The sequence below is a fragment of the Ambystoma mexicanum genome, chromosome 2q (assembly GCF_040938575.1).
Source record: "Ambystoma mexicanum isolate Mex_15411 chromosome 2q, UKY_AmexF1_1, whole genome shotgun sequence".
Lineage (NCBI taxonomy): Eukaryota > Metazoa > Chordata > Amphibia > Caudata > Ambystomatidae > Ambystoma > Ambystoma mexicanum.
In genome coordinates this window covers 414209407-414232012 of record NC_090924.1, presented here as the reverse complement: position 1 = coordinate 414232012, position 22606 = coordinate 414209407, and positions in this window count along the sequence as shown.

Below are 22606 nucleotides of genomic sequence, written 5' to 3'. Positions count from 1 at the left end.
TACACATACAACAGCATCAGCAGCCAAAGGGGAGCCATACATCACATGCAACACAGGAAGTGCACCACACATGTACACACACCACCACACTTGCATGCATGTCTACACCTCTGCCAAGTGTCGCACTGTTCAGACGGGCATCCATGTCACATCTGCCAATCAGGCTTCCACATACCGCTGTCACATGCATCCATGTAGCATCACTGTTGCACCCTTGTCAAATACACACACATGCACATGTACACAGTGCTCATACATGCAGCCGAAAACAACATACATGCCTGACATCACGGACATGTCTACTTACATACACATTCATCCAAACATGTGTGCACGCACAACTGCATTTGCCATGCAAGCCCACACACACAAGCACCATCCATGTCTCACACATTACAGCCCTCGCATGTGTCAGCCCCACGGCCCTGTACACCCCCACCCATACTCCACCCCATACAAACAGATGTGCAACCGGCACAATGGGGAATGATCACCACACGCCCTGCTCACAACCAGGATGCATGTACACTCACCGCTCGACTCCAGACGGCTCTGCTTCTCTAGGACCTGGACGTGGAGCGCTGGGGATATGCGTTCCAGGACCCCCATCTGTTCTTCCGACAAGTGGCCCCGGCGCCCCTTGGCATCCGCTGCCTTCAAGAGGCGCCGGGCCTTGTTCAGGGTCCTGGACCTGAAGTCCTCCCAGCGCTTCCTGACATGTTGTAAGTCCCGGACTGCCACCCCCTCCGCGTTGATGGCAGTCACGATGTCAGTCCAGATCCGAGTCCGTCCTTCCTTGTCGGCGCGGGAACTTCCAAAGAGGGCATCATACTGCCCCAGGACTTGCTCCACCAGGACACCAACTTCGGTGGCACTGAAGCTGGTGCCCCTCTGCCTCTCTGGCCGGGGGTTGTCAGTGGTCACAGATGGTGTTAGCCCCGACATGACAACCCCAGAGGCAGGAGTGGGTGGGCAACTGGGTCCTGGGGCTGGGCTGTGGAGCGATGGAATTCCAGTCGGGAGTCTTCTGTTCCAGCAGGGGTGGTCACGGCAACAGCACCCCTGGCTGATGTGCAGGCAGCAAATGGCAGTGCACGTGGGCAGCAGGCAGTCAGGCAGCAGCAGATAGCAGGTGGGAGCGTGCTCGGGGCTCTGGGGGGCAGTAATTCGGCCTTCTGGGCAGGAGCGTGGTCTCCCGTGTGCTCACGTGTGGCCAGCTTGGTACGGAGTGAATTGGCACGTGAAAATCCTGCACGTCAGCGTGAAAACCGAGGAAAGGCCCTTAGCGCGTAAGCGCGTCAGCACGCATACGCGATTCCATTGGACCAAAGGCCCTCAGCGCGTAAGCGCGTCTGTGACGTGACCCGCACGGGTGTTTCCCACACAGCACGTGATGACAGAGCACACGTGGAAAGACTGCACGTCAGAGTCTCATCGCGTGTAATTGGACAAAAGTGCGTGTACACGCGATTGGCCTATGTACGTGTATATGAGGTGTGCGCGGACACTTACACACGCAAGTACGTCAGCGCACCTGTATCCCGGTGTACGGCCATTTCCACCAATCACACGCAATGAGACTCTGACGTGCAGTCTTTCCACGTGTGCTCTGTCATCACGTGCTGTGTGGGAAACACCCGTGCGGGTCACGTCACAGACGCGCCTACGCGCTGAGGGCCTTTGGTCCAATGGAATCGCGTATGCGTGCTGACGCGCTTACGCGCTAAGGGCCTTTCCTCGGTTTTCACGCTGACGTGCAGGATTTTCACGTGCCAATTCACTCCGTACCAAGCTGGCCACGCGTGAGCACACGGGAGACCACGCTCCTGCCCAGAAGGCCGAATTACTGCCCCCCAGAGCCCCGAGCACGCTCCCACCTGCTATCTGCTGCTGCCTGACTGCCTGCTGCCCACGTGCACTGCCATTTGCTGCCTGCACATCAGCCAGGGGTGCTGTTGCTGTGACCACCCCTGCTGGAACAGAAGACTCCCGACTGGAATTCCATCGCTCCACAGCCCAGCCCCAGGACCAAGTTGCCCACCCACTCCTGCCTCTGGGGTTGTCATGTCGGGGCTAACACCATCTGTGACCACTGACAACCCCCGGCCAGAGAGGCAGAGGGGCACCAGCTTCAGTGCCACCGAAGTTGGTGTCCTGGTGGAGCAAGTCCTGGGGCAGTATGATGCCCTCTTTGGAAGTTCCCGCGCCGACAAGGAAGGACGGACTCGGATCTGGACTGACATCGTGACTGCCATCAACGCGGAGGGGGTGGCAGTCCGGGACTTACAACATGTCAGGAAGCGCTGGGAGGACTTCAGGTCCAGGACCCTGAACAAGGCCCGGCGCCTCTTGAAGGCAGCGGATGCCAAGGGGCGCCGGGGCCACTTGTCGGAAGAACAGATGGGGGTCCTGGAACGCATATCCCCAGCGCTCCACGTCCAGGTCCTAGAGAAGCAGAGCCGTCTGGAGTCGAGCGGTGAGTGTACATGCATCCTGGTTGTGAGCAGGGCGTGTGGTGATCATTCCCCATTGTGCCGGTTGCACATCTGTTTGTATGGGGTGGAGTATGGGTGGGGGTGTACAGGGCCGTGGGGCTGACACATGCGAGGGCTGTAATGTGTGAGACATGGATGGTGCTTGTGTGTGTGGGCTTGCATGGCAAATGCAGTTGTGCGTGCACACATGTTTGGATGAATGTGTATGTAAGTAGACATGTCCGTGATGTCAGGCATGTATGTTGTTTTCGGCTGCATGTATGAGCACTGTGTACATGTGCATGTGTGTGTATTTGACAAGGGTGCAACAGTGATGCTACATGGATGCATGTGACAGCGGTATGTGGAAGCCTGATTGGCAGATGTGACATGGATGCCCGTCTGAACATTGCGACACTTGGCAGAGGTGTAGACATGCATGCAAGTGTGGTGGTGTGTGTACATGTGTGGTGCACTTCCTGTGTTGCATGTGATGTATGGCTCCCCTTTGGCTGCTGATGCTGTTGTATGTGTAGGGATGGTGGTGGCAGTTGCGATATGGCTGTGGTATGGCTCATGTGTGCCAGTTGCAATGACATGTGTGTTGGGGATTGTGATGACATGTCTGAGGTTTGCCAATGCCACTCATGTGCAACTGTCATGCGTGTATGTGTCCATTGTACAGTGCCCTGATGCCTGTGTTTTGTTTCTCCCTGTCTGCAGCGTCAACTGATGAAGAGGGCGGAGAAGGTGCTGTGGAGCACAGCGGCGGGGATCCGACCGCCAGCCGGAGACGCAAGGCCCGGCTCCCCTCCCGTGTTGTCATCTCGTCAGGGAGTGAGGAGTCCGGTGCCGCGTCCCAGGCCGCAGCTGCCGGGGGGAGGTCCAAGAGGCGGAGGTTGCAGTCGGACTCCTCGGCAGCAGAAGGGGCAGCTGGGACCCCACAGGGCCCAACAGGGGAAGATGGCACAGAGTCATCCAGGTTGGTGGGGGGTTTGGTGGAGGAGGGGGCCGCGCAAGCACCAGAGACAGGGTCTGGAGGTGGGGATCCCACTGGTGCTAGTGGTGCAGTGCAGGACCAGGGACAGGAGGCAGCACAGGCGGCCGCGGAGGTGCCTGTGTGCAATCCTGTCCCCGATCCTGTCCCTGCATCATCTTGCACCAGCAGGGATGCCTACGTCCAGACCCGTTTTCAGGCAGGGGATGAGCTGACGTCAACTGGCCTTCCTCTGCCTGCGGACGTGGCCATCCAGGTCCGGGTTGAGCCTGTCCTGGCTGGTGTGGCGTTGCGTCAACGGGCCATGCGAGGTGACCTGCAGTCTTTTCATGGAGAGACTGCACGTCATCTCGAATGGCTCGTTGACCACGTCAGCCTGCTGGGACAGGTCACCCAGGCCGGATTCCGCTGTCTGATGGGGCTTGCTCCGACCCCCTCCTCAACTGGACCCCCTACGCGCCAGTCGTCCTCTGTGCCATCTTCCCACCCATCAGTCACCTGGGTGCCCTGTGGAGCTGCCTCTGACAGTGCGGCCAGGCTGGTGGAGGAGGCATCCCTGCCACAGTCGGGAGTCGGACGTCCAGCAGGGGTGGCCACATCAACAGGTGCACCCCAGCCGGCGGAGGATGTGCAGGCAGCAGGAGGCAGTGCACGGGCAGAGGCAGAGCAGCAGCAGCAGCAAGATGGTGGGAGCCATGAAGGCTCGGGGCCTTCGACATCGGAGGGGCAGGCATCGGCCGGAGGGCAGGAGGACCCAGGACAGAGAGTGGGCCTCATTACGACCCTTGCGGAAATCGGAAAACGATGGCGGAAATGCAATACCGCCATCGAATAGCGCTCGGTGCGACTATGACCCGTCACCGCAAAGTACGAAGCCATTAGCGACACCGTAGTGAACGCCAACGCTAACTGCACCAAGCACGCGCGCGTGCGCCATGCGAAACCGCAAACACCACCATGGCGCAAGGGTACGCCAATTCCGACCCTAGCGGACATGTACCTAACGCCATCAGGCATGGCGTAATGTACCATTCCGCCATGGTGAGAAGTACGGCATCGCGAATCAACCGTAAACGGCCCCACTGAGTGCCTGTACACCGCTCCCTGCCCACAAAGTATAACTCCCCGTAGGTGCAATGAAGTCACAATGCAACCATTGAAATGTACAAGTCACCCATGCATGGCAACGAACAAAAGAAACACAAGAGGGGCCAATGGGAGCTGCAGGGCACAGATGGCACGAATACAGAAGCCATCCCAATGGACATGACCACAGTCCCCCACCAAGAAACGCACGCAAACACAGGCACCTGTGACCAGCAATATTCCGAGAATCACATCATTCCACCAGTCCACCTGGCTGACCGGCATCTGTTACACAAAACCCAATCCCCCGCCCCTGAGCATGACAACATTCAAACTGTCATATTGGCAGCCCCCATCCCTGACCTCACGGGCTTAGTAGGCAAACGCGCCCAGTACAGTACCACGCAACTAAACTCCGAAGCTGGAACCCAATGCAGATCTCCTCACAATACATCGCCCCCCAAATAGGCATATGCCACATCACTTGCAAAGAAAAACGCTACACGGGCCAAATCAGAATAGAAATTTAATGCACATCAAAGTCACCAAGCCCATACAGCCATCAGGCCATGAACTCCAAAACACTAATCACCATTGTGGGCTGCATCCGCAAGAAATGACCAGCCACTACTTGTGTGTCGCCCTGTTCCCTCATGGTACACAGAGCCACATTCACGTACGAAAAGGCAACATGGAAGCGCACAGAACCGCAGGGCCGTCCCAATGGGGAGGCACTAGTCCAGCTGAAAGGCCGAAATGTTGCTCCGAGCCACCAGTACTGCGTAAGGGCATGTGGGCCATTGGCGATCGTCCCATAAGATCGTAATGCTGCTCCACTGATTAACACGAAGCAGCAGGTGTCGGGAGTAAAACCCATCTGCAGGAGTGGCATACAGATGGCAGTGGCAAAAGGGGAGGAGATACCTGTCAACCAAAAGAAAAGAAAAAGAACAGAATGGCCATCAGAACTACATTCCAACAACTCACTTCAATGATCACACGAAATCCACAGCCATATGCATGCTAGCCCACTCCAAAGGATCATCACCACCCCAAAACCACTTGCGACTCATAACCATCTATATCGAGGTGCAAACACCATCACAAACGAGTGTACCTGTGCATGCGTCTGTCAAAACAGAATCCATCAGATGGGAATGTTAACGTGCATGGACACAAGTGTCTGAGGGCGCGTCGAGACAGGGAGGGCTCAACAAGGCCAGATAGACGATGGTCCCACTATGGCTGCCCTGCATCACATAGCGTAGGGGAGGCGGATAGATCCCAAGAAGCCCTGTACATGGCAAACTCTGTATCAAATCACCTGGCCATGCATCCATTCATCATTCCCTCATCCCGGGATCAAAACGCCTGAATAATTACTCACATAACATTAGAAACATCCATTGAGTCTGTGCGTTATGCAGCCTGCAAAATCCACAGTGCCCCAGCCCGTAATTCCAGTGTTGTGAAGTAACATGTATTTGGGAACGGCCGGCCTCATCGCCCACGTAGCTATTGCGCATCCCAAACTATTCATATCAATCATTGCTTCCTCACCATGGGCCCTGTCTCAAGGACATTGAACAATAGAACGTTATATTTGCAGTCAGACCTGTGGGCATCTCCTCGCCGCTAGCTGGAAACCGAAAGCGCCGCCCTTCGAATTCCTCATTTGCAACATCACGTCGAAAAGGCATCTGTGGCCGTTTGAAATCACTAATTAGTCCATCGAGTGCGGCTGTGTGTGAAAATGGCAACTGCCTTCACCCACAAATGGGACGCCCCGCCCGTCGTTGCAACTCGGTACAGTGATGCATGAGGGCCCACCGTTACTCGAGTACTACGTTCCACTGACCCTTCACAAGTCTGTTCGCGACTGCACAGATAGTATGTGAAACAATGGGACCACAGCAGAATGAACATATCAACCAATCTTACACGGCCATCGGGTACAAATACATGATTGCAATAGCAAGATGCCATTCCCCGAATTGCAGCGTTGTGCGCGGGACGTGCTCGGCCAAAGGGGAGAGCAGTTTGCACAGGTGGAATGAATCACCACAGGTGGAGGCCATACAGCCTGAAAACACATAAATTGCACAGCCAGTCTCCTCCCACAACCACACCGAAATGCTACCGGCAGGACTCGCGATGTTGGCCCTGGGGGACCTGATAGCACTGCAAGTACTCCAACTCCAAGAAGAAGACGAACACCAACTACAACCAGCCGCACGGAGGAGACGCAGGAGGAGGAGGAGGCCAAGGCAGGGCCAGCAAGGGCCGCCAGCACAGCCACTACCACCACGCAGGCAGCCCGCAATCCCACGCCTCCGAGCACATCCGTTCAACCTCACTGATGAGCAGATCCACACCCTCTACCGTCTGGACCGGGACACCATAGCCGCCATTGTGGACATGACACAGGCTGACCTTGTCAGCATGATAGATAGCCCAACCGCCATCCCACCCCTACTGAAGGTGGTGTCTGTACTCCACTTCCTGGCCACAGGCACCTACCAGCACACAGTCGGACAGTTGCATGGCATTTCTCAGCCACTGTTCTCACGGACACTATTTCAAGTGCTCGATGCCCTCCTGCAGCACGCAGACGACTACATCTCTCTACCACGCTCGGAGCAGGAAATTACCAACACAAAAGTGGGATTCCATGCACTTGCCGGCATACCGGGTTGCATTGGTGCCATCGACTGCACCCATGTGGAATTGGTCGTCCCACATGCCATGGAGGCCCAGTACCGCAACCGAAAACAATTTCATTCCCTGAATGTACAAATGGTGTGTGACTCCAACAGGATCATTACACATTGTTGTGCCCGATTCCCTGGATCAACCCATGATTCTATGGTCTTGAGGAACTCTACAATACCACGCTACATGGAGCGACACGCAGGGAACAGATCCTGGCTACTCGGTGAGTCTCATTACATGCATGATTATGTGGGGTATGTGATTTGGCAATGACCTGGCAGGAAGGGGGGGGGTGTGCGTACGTAGCAATGGCATTCCACATCATACGTTTCTCGTCCACATACAGGTGATGCTGGATATCCACTGAAGAGATGGCTCCTCACACCAGTCCGGAACCCACGGGACCAGCATGAGGAGGACTACAACCATGCCCACTCACGTACCCGTGTAGTCATTGAACAGGCATTCGGCCTACTGAAGACTCGTTTCCGCTGCCTCAGCAGGTCTGGCGGGGCACTCCTGTACCGCCATGAGAAGGTTGCAAAGATGGTCATGGCATGTGTCATGCTCCACAACATGTGCGTACGTAGAAATGTGCCCATGCCCCCTGACGCAGAACTGCAAGCACCTGATGATGGTCATGATGAGGGTGGGGATGTGGCAGCACCTCATGGAGTCTGCGAGGCACCGGAGGCCCGTGACATTCGTCAGCATCTCATTGATGCATGCTTCTAGCACTCACGCCTGGTGGCTGATACATGGACACGGGACTCGTGGCACTGCGTGTGTCTGGGACATGCACAATATGGACTGTACGCCTATGATGGCCTAGTACACAAAGATCAATGTCCACACATCTCATTGGTTGATCGTGCACTTTTTATGGCATATGTGATGTCATGTTGAACACCCTATCGACCCGCCACCCAAGTGAGCCCAACACACCCCCTCCACCCTCCTACCTCCCCCCCGAACACCAGTGTCCAAAGATGCTCATTGTCAGTGGGCTGTCGCTATTGCAAGCCCCCTCTGCGGGTATCAGGGGCACCCCTGCCTGTGGAGCGCAGGTTCCTTCCAGATCTACGTTGGGGGCTGCCCTGGACGGAACTTGCAACGGATGATGTGTCTGCCTGCTCACGTCCATGCATGTCCCTAAGGGTTTGCGAGAGCTCAGTGAGCACACGGCGCACTGCGGCAAGTTCGGCACATACGTCTTTGGACGTCGCATGCAGTTCCCCCCTCAGGCTCTCGGTGCTTCTCTCCATTTGGACTCTCAGGCTCTCGGTGCTACTCTCCATTTGGACTCTCAGGCTCTCGGTGCTACTCTCCATTTGGACTCTCAGGCTCTCGGTGCTACTCTCCATTTGTGCCCTTAGCGTCTCTGTACCTCTCTCCATTTCTGCCCTAAGTGTCTCAGTTGATGTTTCTATGTCTGCCTTAGTGCCCCCACATTCATCGGCATGGTCCTTGAGGAGTGTGGCCAGTTGCTGCTGTTGTACGATTAACTGGTCGAGGGACTGTTGCCTCTGCTGGGCCATGGCCATTTGCGGGGGTGTCACAGAGGGGCTGTTGTCCTCATGTTGCCTTGCCACAGGGCTTGTGGGGGATGGCCAGTCGTCGTCTTGTGGGTGCCCCTGCGTGGTATCCTCATGTTGTACGGGATGGGACAGACAGGGGGATTGGGACAGGTCATGGATGGATCTGACTTCGACATCCCCGTTTTCTGTGTCCGAGCATGCTGCCATCAATGGGGTGTCACCTATGGTGCTGCTGCCACCAGAGGCAGTGCCTTCTGTGGCATCCATTGGGGGGACCTGTGGTGGTGGTGTTGTGGGCATGCTGGCTGCTGGGGTGCCTGTTGATGTTCCCTCCTCTGTGCTGCCACCTGATTTGTGCTGCTGCCGTGTCTTGATGTGTGCAGCTGAGGTGGAGGGTCTCTGGCCGTTGGTCTTGGCCCTCTTTGCAGGTGTGCTGGTAGGGGTGTCCTGTAGCTCGTCGTTTGGATCGGACCCTGTGGTGGAGTAAAGGAGGGCGAGGGTTATTGATGGGTCTGTGGGAATTGGAATGGCATTGTATCACATGCTTTGGGGTGGTACCTGAGGGTGATTTGGGTCGGGGCCTTGGAGGTGCTTTAATTTGTGTGTGGAGTGAGGGTGCAGTTGTTTGGCAGCCTGCAGTTAGGGTGTGCCTGCTGCACGTGTAGTGCGTGTATTAGGGATTTTTAATTATTTATGTATTTATTGTGGGTTTTAACGTGCGCTATCAGGCCGATGTGTGTGGACGTTCTCCTGGACATGTGTTTCTGTTGCACTATGTGGACGCATGGTACTTCACATGGATGGACTGTGTGGATTTGGCATTGTTTTATCTGGCCCACCTACCTGAATCTTCGGATGTCTGCACTCCTTTCTCCATCCCTCCGACTCCCTCTATGCTCTCCATTCCGATGGTGGAGGCACAGATTTCTTCCCAGGGGGTCAACTTGATGGGTGATTCAGGACCTCCCCCGGTGGCTGTGGCAATGTTGCGGTTGGCAGAGAGTATGCTGCGGACGCGTATCCGCAGGTCATCCCATCGCTTGCGGCATTGCTGTGGGGTGCGGGGTGCGGTCCCCACCGCACTTACCCGCTGTGCCACCAGAGCCCATATGGTCTTCTTGTTTGCAAGTGCCGTTCTGGTCATTTGCGTGGAGAAGACGACGGCAGCATTCTCCTGGAGGGTCTCTGTTAGCACGGTGAGTTCCTCACGGGAGAAGTGGACCTGCCGCTTGCGGTCGCACGCTTTCTTCGCTACTTTTCCCATTTGTCTTGGTTTCGCTAGGGTGGGTGACGGGTTGGGGTCTGTTTCAGGGTAGTGATTTTAGTGGTTGTGTGGTTTTAGTGGTTTTATAGGTGTACGGCGGGATGTTTCCCGTTCCGGGCCCATGTTTTTACTTCCGTTTCCGTATATTTCCGGTCACCGTACTTTCCGGTAGGCGCACACTGCGGTGACCGCTAAGAGGGGTGGCGGTATTGCACCTAGAGTGCCGTACGGCGGCGGTGTGGGCCGTTTTGGGGTCATTTCCGCCATCACGGACTTTGCACTTCCGCCGTGGCGTGGTGCTCGTGCCCGATGGGTCGGAATGGGCCGCACTTTGCTCCTTCGTGCAATGGCGGAAACGCTATTTACGCTGTGGCGGTCCGGTCAGTCACTTTCCGCCAGGGTCGTAATGAGGGCCAGTGTCTTCCGTGTGGCAGCGGTTGGGCCACGCCATAGGTGCGGAGCGGCGGCGGGCGGAAGAGGCGCGGCTCACAATGGTCAGGGCGGAGAACTCCATGCGGAGGGCCCTGAGGCGGGCCGAGTGCCTCGAGGCAATCCGCAGGGGGTTGGAGGAGGACACGGCGTCGTCCCTGCGGACCCTCGGGGCCATGGAACTGGACCGCCTCCGGGACATCGAACAGGAGTTCGATGATGCCCTGGCCCGGAACACCACAGAGTGAGCCGTTGGACTTGCCCACCGCCTTTGTATATAGTTCTTTAGTTTTAGGTTTCCTTTCGTTCTTATTATTATTTGGAGTCGACGGACACTGCTCCACTTTTTGTATATAGTTGATATTTAGGTAGGTTTTTTAGGAGGTTTCCTTAGTTCAGTTGTGATGATGGACCCTTGTTATTTTTGTACATAGTTCTTTGTTGCATGGAGAGTTTTTACATTTCACTTTGGACATAATTTTTTTAATTTGATTTTCTAGTTTTGTGTTTTTATGCGGACATGCAGCTTATTTTTTCACATTTACATTGTAGTTAGTTTTCTTTCTTTGGCATTTGTATTTTTTTCAATACATTTTTTTTTCCATTGTTCACTGTGTGGTTTCATCTCATTGGTTTCATGCATGTCATGTTGTGTGTTTTCCCATTCAATTTGAAAATATGTGTGTGACGGACATGGGTTCATTTGCTTCATGTACATTGGGGGTGTAACATGTGATTTCCATTTCCATGTGGGTGAATGGGTTACTTGGTAGGGCTTTTTGGCTGTGGAGGCTGACCATTACGCACATGATTGGGGATTGTGAGGACCTGGTGGAGGCTGCCCCTGGTGGCTGGGGGGTGGGGGTGGTGGGTGACATGAGTGGGGGCCTGGTGGAGGGTGCCCCTGGTGGCTGGGGGGTGGGGGTGGTGGGAGACATGAGTGGGGGCCTGGTGGAGGGTGACCCTGCACTGCTGGGGTGTGGGGGTGATGGGAGACATGAGTGGGGGCCTGGTGGAGGGTGACCCTGGTGGCTGGGGGGTGGGGGTGGTGGGAGACATGAGTTGGACATGGGTGGGGGCCTGCTGGCAGGTGCCCCACAGTGCTGGGGGGTGGGGGTGGTGGGGGACATGAGTTGGACATGGGTGGGGGCCTGCTGGCAGGTGCCCCACAGTGCTGGGGGGTGGGGGTGCAAGGGGACATGAGTTGGACATGGGTGGGGGCCTGCTGGCAGGTGCCCCACAGTGCTGGGGGGTGGGGGTGCAAGGGGACATGAGTTGGTGTTCATTAGTTCAAGGAGACATGTGCCTTTGCTGGGGGGCATGCCCATGGTGGGTGGGCTGTCTGCGGGACATGACCAGGGATGCATGGTAGTCCCCTGTGGTGTGGGCTGCCTGCAGGGGCCGTGGAGGGTGTACAGGGTACACCTGGGAGGACCCACACTGTCAAATCACATGTGGAACTTCCCGCGCACCCCTGAAATACACGCGCCCAGGCTATTCGCGTGTGGGACTTCCCGCGCACCCCTGAAATACACGCGCCCAGGCTATTCGCGTGTGCAACTTCCCGCGCACCCCTGAAATACACGCGCCCAGGCTATTCGCGTGTGGAACTTCCCGCGCACCCCTGATATACACGCGCCCCCAGGCTATTCGCGTGTGGAACTTCCCGCGCACCCCTGAAATACACGCGCCCAGGCTATTCGCGTGTGGAACTTCCCGCGCACCCCTGAAATACACGCGCCCAGGCTATTCGCGTGTGGAACTTCCCGCGCACCCCTGAAATACACGCGCCCCCAGGCTATTCGCGTGTGGAACTTCCCGCGCACCCCTGAAATACACGCGCCCAGGCTATTCGCGTGTGGAACTTCCCGCGCACCCCTGAGATACACGCGCCCAGGCTATTCGCGTGTGGAACTTCCCGCGCACCCCTGAAATACACGCGCCCAGGCTATTCGCGTGTGGAACTTCCCGCGCACCCCTGAAATACACGCGCCCAGGCTATTCGCGTGTGGAACTTCCCGCGCACCCCTGAAATACACGCGCCCAGGCTATTCGCGTGTGGAACGTCACGCGCACCCCTGAAATACACGTGCCCCCAGGCTATTCGCGTGTGGAACTTCCCGCGCACCCCTGAAATACACGCGCCCAGGCTATTCGCGTGTGGAACTTCCCGCGCACACCTGGAATACACGCGCCCCCAGGCTATTCGCGTGTGGAACTTCCCGCGCACCCCTGAGATACACGCGCCCAGGCTATTCGCGTGTGGAACTTCCCGCGCACCCCTGAAATACACGCGCCCAGGCTATTCGCGTGTGGAACTTCCCGCGCACCCCTGAAATACACGCGCCCAGGCTATTCGCGTGTGGAACTTCACGCGCACCCCTGGAATACACGTAGCCCGCTCCCCCAGGCCCGATCGCGTGAGGAACTTCACGCGAACCCCTGTAATACACGTAGCCCGCTACCCCAGGCCCGATCGCGTGAGGAACTTCACGCAAACCCCTGTAATACACGTAGCCCGCTCCCCCAGGCCCGATCGCGTGTGAAACTTCACGCGAACCCCTGAAATACACGTAGCACGCTCCCCCAGGCCCGATCGCGTGAGGAACTTCACGCGAACCCCTGTAATACACGTAGCCCGCTCCCCCAGACCCGATCGCGTGTGAAACTTCACGCGAACCCCTGAAATACACATAGCCCGCTCCCCCAGGCCCGATCGTGTGAATAACTTCACGCGAACCCCTGTGATGCACGTACCCTGCTGAAATTGTGTGTTAGACTTCCCGCGCACCCCGGTATACACGCACACGTATTTTTTGTCAGCGGGTGTCCGTGTTTGTGGGTACCCCTTTGCACGTCATTTTTCCTGAAGGGCCACAGTATGGGACATTCATCATGGCAGTATATAGGTGCTATTTGTTGGCGCACCTTTTGGCGCACATTTCTTACAGCCGCAGAGACGCTACCGCCTGCTTTCTTGTGGCGGTCGTGTTTGTGCCTGTGCGCTGGTTTGAGCGTGCGCTTTTTTTCCCTATTCTATTCCATGAATACGTGTTGTAGGCGAGCGTGTGGGCGTTCCGCGCACTTGTGCCCTGTACTTCCCCCGTGACGCCCACGTTTTGACAAGTTGTTCCCCATTCCGAGTGTTACGCCCGTGTTCCGCCTACTTTTGTTGCGTGCGCCGCGCTATGTGCGAATTTCGCTGTGCCCTGTGCGATTTTCGCTGTGACCTGGCGCACGCGGTTAGATGGCCTGTGCGCCAACGTGCGCCGCGCACTTTTTTATCGCACATCCGCTGGTTTTCTCGCGCACGGCCTTCCATGAATCGACGTGCGCTGCTTTTCGTGCGATTTTCGCAATTGCACTGCGATTTTCGCTATTCCACTGCGATTCGCACGTTTTTGCCCACTTGCGCCGCGCTAATTATTCCATGAATCGGCCTCCAAGTGTTTAACGGCGCCGTAGCCTTTTACGGCGCCGTGAAACACTTAGCGCCAGGGTCCTAATGAGGCCCATAATCTAATTCATAGGTGCCTGCTAGGAAACCTCTGAAGTGTCAGATGTATACATTTTAAGTGTAATGTAATGTTAAAGGTTCTAATACCACGCACTGCAACCAGTGACTGCATGGTCAGTTTGTACTCTGGCAGATCTGTAAAGCAAGAGCGCAAGGGGGGTGTAAACAGTTAGTCAGACTGTGCAGAAGGAAAGCACAAGAGAGCTGTGATGTGCTGTTGCAGCTTCAATTCGGTTTACACGGTTCACTGAGCGTAGGTGTGATTTCCATTTGGTAGCCATCATGTGCTGTTATGAGAGGCTATGCGTGGTATGTTTCATTGTTGTGGTGTAGTGAAATGCATGCAGTTTGTTGTGCTGTAGAGGAATGGCTGTGTTTATTTAAGAGTTTGAGAGGAGTTTGCAAAGATTGTTTTTTAGCAGGATTGGCTAGTGGCAATACCCTATCGTACCCCCACTGTTTTGACTGAGGCCTGCTTCCCCTCCTCTGTCATACACCATGTTGTGCTGCACTCACCACTCCCATTTTGTGTGCAAAAGAGTGTGCTACCAACGGGCCATTCAACGGGAGCCCCTTTACAACCCCAACCATCAGACCAAACGCCGCCCATACCACTCCCCCCAGCACGGCCCTGTGTGCCGCAATCACCACCCACACAGGGTCCTCTGGGTGGAGGGGATGCGCTTACTCGGCCTGGCGGTCTATCAGTTCTGAGATCGGGACGTCTCTCTCCTCATTTTTCCCTCTAAGGCTCTCTGTACGTGGTTCAATTAAGTCAGACCCATCTTTTGCTGCCCCTCATTTCACCATACATTGATTTCTAGTGTGTGTCAAATCTAAGTGCAATTCACATGAGGACACAAATGCTAAAACAACGAATAGAAAAACTGACACTAAAATTACCCACTGTCCATGCTACGAAAATGTACGCAGCCTGAATGTCTTTCCACCTTTGGGTTGTTGCACCTGCATGCCAATGCTTTTGGGCTGATTTGCCTCATTCCTTTCAGTACAAAAGCAGTATTGTTGTCTACTCCATACTGTGAGGGGTCAGTAATGCGTGGGGGACAGCTGTTTGTATGTTTCTCAGACAAAAACATTGTATTAAAAGAAGAAGGTGTAAATACATCCTTGCTAAAGCTACTCTATTATGGAGTTCCCTACCTAGTCTAAGAACTAAAGCAATCACTCCGAATTGAAACAAATTGGCCCTCACACTAGACAACACAACGTATAAAGTACATAATCAATAACATAAATAAATGAATAATAAACAACCAGTAATTTGGATGACCTTTACCTGTCCTGGGCGAATCCCTTTCCCAGGACTGTTCAGAATCAATTTCTCAAACTGTTTAAACAGAAGAATAACATCTTGAACCAGTTCCTGTACGTTACAAATGAAAATAAAAGTTCACCAAACAGAAATACAATGACAACCGTTCTCCAGCTTTCATTTGAAAAGATTCCTTCCATTGTTAGCCAAGAAAATTGCACCAATGGTTATCCTGGATTTCTTCCTTCCAAGAATGCTTTGGCACAGTTCATAAAATAGATTAGTTATTTCTTCTGCTACTTTTTTGCACGTTTACCCTCTGCAGTACATCTGGTATAATTGTAAGGATGCTTCTTCTTGGGTTGTTTATTCTCCTCTAAACAACCACCCGTTCTTCTACTGATACTGGGAAAACCAACACCTTGGTTTCCCAGTAAGTCACTACTTCAACCAACTTCAAAGGTGACATCAACTGACAGTACTATACACAACCACAGTCCTGGTACTTCTACTTCAACTTTATATGCAAAAATAAATAGGCATTTAAAAAACAAGACATATCAACCTCTACAGGTAGGCAAGGCACTCTTCATTCCTATGATCCAAGAAAAGGGCAGCCTCTTCGCCTCTCAAGTCTGCCTTTCTGCTACAAGGATAACCTGTCTCTGCTTCCATACTGACCTTCTCCCCAGTTCAACAGACTCAGTGTTACAGGTAATTTTCTTAGTCTTCTTACAGGCACCAAACTCCCTTCCCCATCTTTGCACACACCTTCTGGGTTCCATTAGCTACCTTGAAGCTGGTTTGCCACACTTCCACCTTCAGATAATAATGTCTGACTTGTATAAGAGGACACTGGACTTTTAACAACTTTGCATGTTTGGTGGATTAATGGAAACAGGGTTTTCTTCACTATAGAAAGGGTTTGCCTCTTGGCTTTGGTATTGCTTGTTTTTTTGTTTAGATGAAAGAACTTCTTCCTAAAAGAATATTCATTCTTAGAGTTACAAACTTCACTCAACAAAGGAAAACCATTTTAGGTATACGCTGCCACTCTTTACAGCAGATTTTCAACTTCAATTGTCTGGAAAGATCTGAATTCCCACGTCTTAACACAAAGACACTTTCTACTCCAGTCAGGAATCAGAATTGGTTACACGCAACCTCCCTTTGATGTTATAAGATCGTGTATAAATTGTGAAAGTCAGCTTCAGAATTTTCAGAGACTTTCGAAAACGTTCCCCATCTTAATTGGAGACACGCGACCATTTCGGTAATATTAAAAAGCTGAACAATGGGAAATTAAAGCTTTTCTTCACATTTGAGCTCTATAGTTTTCACTAAAAGTGCGCGTAATATATTTCCATTGTGCAGAACAACTTTCACATCAACAAACCATGTATACTTGCTTCTTCTTCTACGCAAATTACATTAGAGCTGGTAACAGTTACTGTCGAGAGTTTAAAAGTGAACCTGGATGCCAAGCTCCACTCACTGGTTCCAAGGACACTGCGGTTGCGGTTTGCTTCAATTTCCCGATTTCTCATTTTGCGTCTACGACTTCAGACCCACAACCCACTGCAGCACGGATATCTACGGTACGCTCACGCCAACTTGGACTCTGCTGCACTCCTCTTTCCCTCGTCTTGCTTCTTGCCAAAGGCCTCGGGCTTCAGCACAGCACTGCAATTACTGCCACTAGGCGCACCTGTTAAGACCTTCACTTTTAGCACGTCTCACTAAGTGCGGCCATGGCAATACAGAGTTTGTGAACACAGGACCCTCTCAAAATTTGCAGGTGAATTCTGGTCTCTCAGCGTCCCGCATCCCTTAAGTGATGACACTGCAAGCCTTGTGCTCTTCTCCTTCTACTACTACTGCCAGCCCTGCACCTCCTGCTCCAGCTCCTCTCCCAGCTCCTTCTCCAGCTCCTTCCTTCTTCCCTCTCCTGCTGCACCCTTTTATGCCTCTTAGGTGGGGCAATTGCTTTCAGGTGCAGGCTATTATTGCTAATTGCCTGACCCTGGCTAGCCTGATTACCTGTCCTCTGTTCCTACATGCCTCTTCAACCCTCTTCTTCATCTCAGTCAATATGGGATTCTCAGATATGTAGTTCACTTAATCAAAATTAGGTTTTACTACTTCTGATACTTTTAAGGGTAGATTTAATTCCCTTCATATTTTTAACAGAGGGGCTATAAGTTTCAAATTTATTAGAGGAAGATGTGCTAGTGAAGGCAACATTGTCACAATCCCTTGTAGTGTACCCTTGATAATGAGGAGGACATTTAGTTTTAGGGATAAAAAGGATTCTTTATTTTGACACAATGGGCCTCATTATGAGTCCGGCGGTAGCCGTGCTGGTAAAAATGCTGTCGCAGTCATTTTTTTTCTGGTGCCTGGCAATGGGGAATCACCGGGGCATTACAGCCCCGGCGGTGCCTCCAACCAGGTGCCGAAAAAAGAAACTCCCCATTCCCATTCGAGTCCCATTGGACACAATGGGAATGGGGAGGACGGTAGCACTGGCACCATTCATAATGGTGTCGGTGCTACCGTCAAAGTCTGCAAGCGGGTGCCGTTCCGCCAGTCAGGTCAGACCAGGTGGGTGGAAAGCCACCCGCTTGCAAAACTCGGAGTATGCCAGTCCGGTAACAACGGTGCCAGTAGCTTACATGCACCATTGTTACCAGACCGGCATACTCATAATGACGCCCAAAGGTTTAGTTGTTAGAACCGTAGGTGTTAGCAGTTTAGACTTATTGAGAGGTTGAGAGATATAAAAATGATAATAAGCCATAACCTCTCTGGCATAGTGGTAAGAATATCCCCTTCAGAGGAAAAATACTTTGTCTCATCCCACGGAATCTACTCACTACCCTGGGCCTTGTCTCCACCCAGGTGATCCTCCCGCAGTACACTTTCCCCAGAGCTGGGATCAGGAAGCGTGTGCCCTTCCTGGCCCCCTGGGAGGAGACTTTGCCCAGGGTTTTAGTGAGAGATCCGCAGGATTTTTCACAATACTGAAAATAAATGTTTGCATTCCAAAGCAGAGTTATGACTGCATTGTAGTCAATTATGAACTTTGACTGTTCATTGTGTTTGCGATTGTACATGTTTTTGGGAGATTTTCCAGTCACATGGTGCTGAACAGAAGACATAACATTGTTCACCTGACTAGCTGAATGAACAGCCCTAGAGAACTTCAAGCACAACTCTGCATTTTAGAGGGGTTGCATTTTCAGTTGGACTTTCACATGTCACTTAATTCCTGAATGCATTCCAAAATAGTGCTGTCCGGATCTTCACCAAACTTTGGAACATGTCTCACCAACAAAAGCATATGAATGTGAGGTGCTCCGCAAGCCTGATATTTCACTCCCAAAAATGTTCTGCATGTCCAAGAGGATAATTGTCTTTACTGCATATGAAATGCAACATAGCTAGATGAAGATAGTGGAAAATGTGAGAGACAAGAACGGTGCATGGCACATATTTAAGCTGGTGTGAAGTGCTCTTCTCCACTTTTAGAGGTTTCCCTTTCACAGATGAAATCAGCCAAGTCATCCCATCCAAACTCTGCAAAGCTCAGAGTAACAAACCAAGTGGGTGCACCTAGGTTTTGCAGCGGCACCTGACTTCCGAATGACTTCTGTACCAGTACTCTTTAGTTGCATGCATGTTAGCAAGAATGTTTGTTATCTTGTTTTCTAACATCTCATCCTTATCTTTCACCTTGTGCCCCTTTTCACTCACTGCAACATTTTAAAAATGTGTGCCAGTCTTTAGTATGTGCCACCAAATAGCAGAGTGGAGAACTCCACAAGAAGTCGAAAATGTATGCTATTTTTGTCGTGAATCATGGGTACTCATAATGCATGCACAGCAGTATTCTGATGCAGAAATGAGTGAAGGGCGCTCATCTAACCGACCACCTCTTTTGGTATTAAAAACATTGGGGATAATTGAGCTTCTACCTGCTTCTCCCATTCACTAATCTGTGAACCCCTTACTTGCTGCAGCTGATATAATTCAATTGCATCACCTATTACTGCACAAGAATTCAAATGATGAATAGTGTAGTGCTCATATAAGCTTGAATTCTCAGCCTCACTAACATGCTGAAATTCCCCACCTACCATTGAAGGCTTATCATGGAGTGGAATGTCTCCTTCAATATTAAGATCAATGTAAAAGTCACTGCTCTTGCCAAATAAGAAAGTGCTCCCTTGACTTCTTTCAAATGGCCAATGATTTGCAAGATTTTCCTATCATTTGATGCTACACCATTCATTAACATTTGCAAGGAATCCTCAATCAACTGCCTGACACCCAGATTCTGAACATTTTATTTAAAATCCAGTGGTAAACACCCCACTTTACTTTTCATTCCTGACATGAGTGCTTGTGAAGGAAGCTGTGAAGACTTTGGGCCTCATTACGAGTGCGGCGGTAAGGGGTTAATGGCACCGATAACGATGCTGGTGCCGTTAACCCCCTACCACCGCATTCCAAGGTCCCTTACGGGTCCCACTAAGGCTGGCTGGTTTTACCAGCCGCCCTTAGCGGGAGCCGCTAAGGGACCAGGGAGCTAATAACGGGCCGGCTATTTGCTGGCCCATTATTAGCCCCTTCCCCATTTCCATTGAGCCCTAAGGGTGCTCGAATGGGAATGGGGAATGGTTTTCAGAATGGGGATTTATCGTTTCCTCCAATGTTGGAATGACCCGGTAAATCCCCATTCTGACAACCCGGACACGAGTTTGGAGGCAGCTATGGCACTAATAGCGCCATGGCTGCCTCCAAACTCGTAATGACCCCCTTTGTCTCCAACCTGACTATAACCTGAAAGGGGTGAACTGTTTGTAATTTAATCACCTCAAACATATTCAGGTTCTGCAGAGCTGTGGGAATAGCACAAACTTCCATTTTGTTCAAAACAATCCTTGAGGGCATTGCAATATTACAAGCCACAGGTCCACCAATACATGCTACAGAACCACTAACATTAATATCTATATAACAAACAATTTCAGCAGATGCACGATTATACTTTGAACCATTGCTACAAACTATACTTTCCTGAACATAACTCTGATGCTGGTTCTCAAGCTTTTACTGCTTCCTTGATGACATTTTTTGAAGTCATAGATACAACTAGAAAAAGAATAAATGAACAAATATTTACACCTCACACAAAGCCCCAAGATGCAAATAGGAATCATCCCCTTCTCAAAGCAGCGTGCATTGCCAATAGTAATCATAAGCCTTGAAAAGGCCGTCTTTTTGATCAAGCCTCTCTACGTTCAGCCAGTGACTCATTACTAAACATGTACACCCCCAACACAAGTGAAATACTTATAACATAAGTATCACCCAGTATGAAAATGCTCACACACCCTGTAACAAACTTCAACCTCACCCTAGACAAACCCAAGTAAAGTGCAAGAAACCTTCCATCTTTTGCCGTCTGCCTTCCCTTGCTATGATTTGGTCTGTCTTTTTGGCAGCCCTGTGATTTAATTTTCTTCATGCTTTTGCTGTCATTTTACTGAATATTTTTATACTGTGTTAGTTATGTACAGATCATTGGAATAAGGCACTATTTAAGTATCATAAATTAATACATCTCTACAAAGTTGTGTTTGTGGGTTTGTATGTGGCATTCTTGGGGACATAACTCATCATGAATGGTCAGGTCTCGTGTTGTGAATTTTGCATGGAATATTCTTTATTTCATTGCTGAATTAATGCAACTATTTCTGGCTCGATAAATTCCTTTCCCGAGATAATCAATCGTTTAGTTTTTTCAGCTTTGTTTCTCGGCATTACGTTTTGTGGTGTTACACCACCATCTACATGTCATTTGTAGAAAGTGCTCATCATTGTGCATCGAAGCTGAAACATGATCAACATTCTGAAGAAGGAAGATCTCAAGACCATGAAGCTGATAGAATTTAACATGCTTCGAGGAAGAACAATGAAAATGCTGAAGAACCTGAGGCAAGACCTACTAACCAGAGAATTTATGCTGCTAACAAACAAAGCAACAAAACCGCTGAAGAAATTGAAACACAACTTGCTGTTAAGAGAATTAGTGCTGCTAAAAAACAAAGCAATAAAACTGTTGAAGAAACTGAAGTGAGACTTACCGATCAGAGATTTAAAAATTGGAGAATTGAAATACCGGGTGCAACCCGGTAGTTAAGCTAGTACTTAAATAAAGAAACAATTAGCAGTTCTAAGCTGTTATCTATTTTCTTTGGGGGCCTTGATTTACCAAACTGCAACTACCACTTCACTAAGAGCATCTGTATGATATTCAGAAGCAGTGGAATTCCATCTACAGCTTATCTGTTTAGAGAATGGCTCAATCTTGCCTGTACATTCCAACTGTCCTACTTCACCACACAACAACATCTTCCACCAGTCACTCATAACTGAAGAGCTACATGCTTCACTGCATAAAGGAATGAAGCTGCTTCATGACTGCAACTCGAAAAATAAACAAGCATGACAATGTACAAATCAAAAGTGAATCTGTGCATTGTCAAAATGCCTCAACCAACATATCTCAATTTTCTTCAAGTGGAAGTGGACCCCACTCTATCGATATCTTCTAACACCACTTCATAATACAAAATATCTTCACAGCCTAAATATAATGCTGTACACATTTCCATCATAGGAAATTTGCCAAACAAATGTGCCATGCTTATGTTGTGTTTGTTTATGCTTTGATCACATAGTCAGTGTGTTTCACTGCTCAACTTCTGTGGCATGCAAGCTCAGAGTGGTCTGCTGTGCATTACACTTATACAGAGCCTACATATGAATTCCATGATAACTTTGGTGTCCCTTTTCAAGCATTGCCTTTCACAGGTTGGGACAAAGAGAGCATAGTGTGGCTTCCAGCAAACTTGGAATAGGAACTTAATTCTGCTACGCATCTCAACTCTTGTGAAAGCACCCTTATCTAGCATATGGGTGTCAATGAGAAAAACTGGTGGTGCACATAGTACTACATCCTTAGATACCCAGTCTCATGCCCAATGGGGAGCTGGGGTAGTCCCATACAGCACCTGCACAAGGCACCAGTGGGCTCGGCTTCTCATTGCAGACTGCCGCCCTTGTGGCTCCAGTGACACTAGTCCGCCACCGCCAGCAACCTCTTGATTGACCAGGGACCTGCACAATTCCACCACTTCACCTCAGCTTGCTGAATTTCCTCCCACATGAGCCAGGGAGGGAGAGGCAACCAGCGCCGCACCAACCTGTTCTTGGTTCAGACTTGGCCTTGTTAGCTCTCCTAG